Here is a 5,940-nt window from a genome sequence, read left to right on the forward strand (position 1 = left end):
AGATATATATCTCACATCTTTATCCATTCATCAGTTGATGGACATTTGAGCCCTTTCCATATTTTGACTATCGCTGATAATGCTACTATAAACATTGGGATGCATGTATCCCTTTGAATTAGTATGTGTGTATCCTTTAGGTAAATACCTAGTAGTGCAATTGTTAGATCACAGGGTAGTTCTATTTTTAACTTTTGAGGAACCTCCATACTGTTTTCCACAGTGGCTGCACCAGTTTGCATTCCCATCAACAGTGTGAGAGGGTTCTCCTTTCTTCACATCATTGCCAACACCTCCTGTTTCCTGTGTTAATTTTAGCCAACTGACAGGTGTGAGGGGATATCTCATTATAGTTTTTATTTCCCCGATGATGAGTGATGTTGAACATGTCTGTTTTTAATTACGGATTCAATCTCTGTACTGGTGTAAGTCTGTTTAGATTTTCTATTAGGTCAGGATTTCATTAGGTTACCCTATTTGTTGGCATACAATTGTTTATAGTTCTTTCATTTCTGATTTTAGCTAAGTCAGTCTTCTCTCCTTTTTCTTAGTCAATCTAGCTAATGTTTTCTCACTTTGATCTTTCTGAAGAACCAACTCTTAGTTTCACTGATTTTTTCCTATTGTTTTTATATTCTCTACTATGTTTATCTCTTGTTTATCTCTGCTCTATTCTTTATTATTTTCTACCTTCTGCTATCTTTGGGGTTCGTTCATTCTTTTTTATGTAGTTCCTTGAGGTATAAAGTTAGGTTGTTGATTTGAGAATTTTCTTCCTAACAGCATTTATGGCCATAAGCTTCCTCTTTGGCACTGCTTTCAATGCATCCCATAACCTTTGGTATATAGTAAATTGTCAAATTGGAAAATATGAGTCCTACTTTTTTCAAGATTTTTTGACTATTGGGATGCCTGGGTGGCTCAGCAGTTGGGCATCTGCCTTTGGCTCAGGGCATGATCCTGGAGTCCTGAGATCGAGTCCCATATTGGGCTCCCTGCATGGAGCCTGCTTCTCACTCTGCCTATGTCTCTGCGCCTCTCTCTCTCTCTCTCTCTGTCTCTCATGAATAAATAAATAACATTTTTATAAAAAAATAAAATTAATTAATTAAAAGCAATTAGTCATAATAAATACATAAACCTAGACTGGATACTATTTTGAAAATAAGTAGTTAAAAGACATTTTGGGGAAAATCACAAGAATTTGAATATGGGTTGACATTAGAAGAGGTAATTATTATCAATTTTGTTATATGTGATTATATGACATTCTGGGTAAGTAGGAAATAGTCTTTTTTTAGGAGATGTATTATACTGATGTTTATAACACTGTCAAGTTATACTACAAAAGGTATAGGAAATAGAAAGTTAACATGACAATACATTAATATTTCATGGATGTTATAACCTTTGTATATGTATAAATTTTTCATACTAAAAATATAGGAAAATCCCAAAATGGATATCCTTTTGTTAACTTCACATCAATTTTGAATTGTGAACAAGGAATGTAAATTACTGAGTAAACAGTTTTTATACTTTCTAAACCTATAAAACTAAATTTCATGAAAGGATTAAATGTTTGACTCGCCTAAGGAGATCTGAATGAAGATGCCATCATTTTTTTCAATATTTAAGCAGAGTTTGTCCAGAAAGAATTCAAATTCAAAAAGGGCTAAGTAGTTACATGAAACATTTCTTAATTTATTAAATCCATAATCTTTTAAGGATTTTACTTACTTATTTGAGACAGCGAGACAGAGATAGTGACAAGAGATAGGGAGAGAGAGTATGAGTGGGAAGGAGAGGGAGAAATAGGCTTCCCACTGAGGATCCCAATGCAGGGCTGGATCCCAGGACCCTGGGATTATGACTTGACCTGAAGGCACACACTTAACTGACTGAGATACCCAGGCACCCCAAATTCATAATCTTTACCTAAGGAAAAACCTTAATCCAGTCTTCCTCCCAGGTGGGGTAAAATGCAATTCTTCCCTTCTGTGTCTCCTTTACATCTTACATGAAAACTCATCTACTGATTGCTAAATATGTGTGTGAGCTTTCCTCCACAAGTAGTTCTGAGACACCAGCTAGTGTCCCATGATTTAACTCAATTCAAACACCATTTACCTGGAGATAATGTGAGATTCCACATTAAGAACTCAGTCCCACAAGACTGCTAACACCCTACTTCAGATGTCAATTGCAAGTAGTGAACTCTCAGAATACCCACAACTTCCAACCAATTTGCTACAAATTGGAGGTTCTCACTATCCCCTCCTCAGTTTCCATTACTTTGCTCAAGCAGCTCACAGGAACTCAGGGAAATATATCTATCAGTTTATTAAAGGATATGATGATAAAGGATACAAATGAACAGCCGGATGAAAGGATACATAGGGAGAGGTCTAGGAGGGTCCTAAGCACAGGATCTTTTGTCCCTGTGGAGTTGGTGTGTTCCACCCTCCCACAACACAGGTTTACCAACCTGGAAGCTCTCTGAATCCCCTGCTATTGGGATTTGTTCTTAAACATTTTATTTATTTATTCATGAGATACACACAGAGAGAGGCAGAGACATAGGCAGGGGAGAAGCAGGCTTCCTTCAGGAAGCCTGATGTGGAACTCAATCCCAGGACCCTGGGATCATGACCTGAGCCAAAGACATGCTCAACCACTGAGTCACCCAGGTTCCTGCTATTCGCACAATAAAAGTGAAAATACATGGGGCAGCCCTGGTGGCTCAGCAGTTTAACGCCGCCTGCAGCCCGGGGTGTGATCCTGCAGACCCTGGATCGAGTCCCATGTCGGGCTTCCCGCCTGGGGCCTGCTTCTCCCTCTGCCTGTGTCTCTGCCTCTCTCTCTCTCTCTCTCTCCTCTCTGTATTCTCATGAATAAATAAATAAAATCTTAAAAAAATAAATAAAAGTGAAAATACATCAAATTAAAAAGCTTCTGTACAGCAATCAATAAAATGAAAAAGCAACCCAGAATGGGGGAAAATATTTGCAAAGCAAAATCTAATAAGGGGTTAATCTCCAAAATATGTAAGAAACTAATACAAATCAATAGCAAAAAGAAGAAAAAGTTGATCTAAAAATATGCAAAGGACTTGAAGATATTTTTCCAAAAAAGATTTATAAATGGCTGAAGTGAAAAAGTGCTCAACATCACTAATCAAGGAAATGCAAATCAAAAATACACTGTCAGGTCACACCTCTTAGAATGAGTATTATCAAAAAGACAAGAGGTGTTGGCTAGCATGTGGAGAAAAGGAAAACACACACTATTGATGAGAATGTAAATTGACACAGCCATTATTAAAAACAATATGGAAGTTCCTCAATACATTAAAAATAGAATTACCATATGACCCAACAATCCTACTTCTGGTAATATACCCACAAGAATAAAAACCACTATCTTAAAAGACACAGCCGCACCCCCATGTTCAGCATTATTCACAATTGCCGAGACATGGGAACAACCTAAATGTCTCTCAACTGCTGACTGGGTAAACAAACTGTGTTGTATATATACAATGGACTATTCAGCCTTTAAATGGAAATCCTGCCCTTTGCAACAACATGGAAAAATTTTGAGGGCATTTTGCTAAATGAAGTCACAGATGGAACACTTGGGTGGGTCAGTCAGTTAAGTTTCTGCCTTCAGCTCAGGTCATGATTCCAGGGTCCTAAGATTGAGCCCTGAGTTGGGCCCACAGTTCCAAGGGGAGCCTGCTTCTCCCATTCCCTCTGCCTGCTGCTCCCCCTGCTTGTGCTGTCAAATAAATAAATAAATAAAACCTTTTTAAAAATGAGTAAAAGGTACATCCATACTATGGAATAATGCTCAGCAACAAAAAGAAATAAAATAAAAATTGATAAATCAGACTTTATCCAAATTAAAAACTTTGTTCAAAATATACCAATAAAAAATGAGTAAGTCACAGACCAAGAGAGAACAGCAGCAAAACATATCCAACAGAGACCGATATGTACTGTAACTTAACACTAATAACACAATTAAAAATGGGTAGGGGCGCCTAGGTCGCTCAGTTGGTCAAGTGTCTGCCTTCAGCCCAGGTCATGATCTTGGGTCCTGGGATTGAGCCCCATATCCGGCTCCCTGCTTAGTGGGGAGTCTGCTTCTCCCGCTGCCCTTCCCCCGCTCATTCTCTTTCTCTCTCCCTCCTCCCCCCACAAACAAATAAAATCTTTAAAAAAATGAGTAAAGAGTACATCCATACTATGGAATAATGCTCAGCATCAACAAAATACCATAGGCTGGTATAACAGAGATTTGTTTTCCCATAGTTCTGGAGGCTGGAAGTCTGATATTAGCATTTGGGGGCTCTGATGAAGGCTCTCTTCCTAGCTTGCAGATCTTCCCTTCTCACATTGTCCTCACATGGCAGAGAAGGAGAGGGAGTGAGACAGAGACAGACCTCTTATAAGGCCACCAGTCCTATCAGGCTAAGAGCCTTATGACTTCTTTTAACCTTTTTATCTTCTAAAAGCACCATTCCCAAATATAGTCACATTGGGTAGTCAGAGCTTCAGTGTCTAATTTTGGAGGGACACACAGTTCAATCCATAGCAATATCTATCTATATAGGATCCAGTTTCTTTCTGGCTTCTATTTTGTTTAGTTTTTGTCTTTTGTTGCCTAAAAATGTATTCATCCATTGAATGCCCAATCTGAACCATGCACTGCTGGACACCAGTAGAACAATTGTGAACAAGAGTGCTAGTTTCCAGCAGCCATGTTTACATTTTAATAGAAGGACATGAAGTAAATAAGTAAATGAATAAATAATGTTAGGTGGTGACAAGTATTATTAAGAAAAGTGAGAAGAGGGACACCTGGATGGCTCAGTGGTTGAGCGTCTGCCTTCCCCTCAGGGCATGATCCCTGAGTCCTGGGATCGAGTCCCAAATCGGGCTCCCTGCATGGAGCCTGTTTCTGTCTGCCTCTCTGTGTCTCTCTGGAATCAATAAATAAAATCTTAAAAAAAAAAAAAAAGAAAGAAAAGTGAGAAGACCAGGGACTAGAAGTTGACAGGTAGACACATTTGTTTTAGGGTGCTCTGGGCTTTTTGAAGAGGGGATATTGAGCGGAGACCTGAAAAAACAGCTATAGGAATATCTATAGGATAATCTAGTTACAAGAGTATCTAAAGCAAGAGCAATCCTGATAGAACAGCAAATGCAAAAGCCTTGGTTTGGGAGATGGAAGTTTTGTGTGTTTGAGGAACAGCAAGAAGGCCAGGATGATTAGGATTATTATTCCAAGGTAGGGCATGGGACTTTCAAATGTGAAAGCCCCCAGAAATTTCTGAGCAGGGGCATCACATTTAAGCTGATTTATCTTCTAATTATCACTCTCTGGAGAACAGATTGAATACGGACAAGATGGGAAATGGGAAGACCATTCAAGAGGCTATTTCATCTGTCCCACTTGGAGATGATAGTGATGGGAGGTAGAGTAAAATCCATGGTAGACTTACCCACATGTACTCCCCACAGGGAGCCAGATGTGGGACTCGATCCCAGGACCCCGGGATCATGCTCTGAGCCAAAGGCAGATGCTCAACCACTGAGCCACCCAGGTGTCCGAAAAGTAAAATCTTTTTAAAAAATGAAATAAGTAACAGGAAAACAAATATTGTATGATTTCTTTTTTATCTGGAATCTAAAAAAGCCAAACTCATTGAAACAGAGAATATAATGGTTAGGTGGTTGCCAGAGGCTGGTGGGAACAGGGACATGATGGTCAAAAGATACAAACTTTCAGTTATAAGCTAAATAAGTTCTAGCAATCTAAGATCTAACATACACATAGCGACTACAGTTAGTAATTCTGTATCTTGGAATTTGCTGAGATCTTAGAATGTATTCAACACACACACACAAAGAAAATGGTAACTAAAGGACAATA

The sequence above is a fragment of the Canis lupus genome, chromosome 1 (assembly GCF_003254725.2).
Source record: "Canis lupus dingo isolate Sandy chromosome 1, ASM325472v2, whole genome shotgun sequence".
NCBI classification, from domain to species: Eukaryota; Metazoa; Chordata; class Mammalia; order Carnivora; family Canidae; genus Canis; species Canis lupus.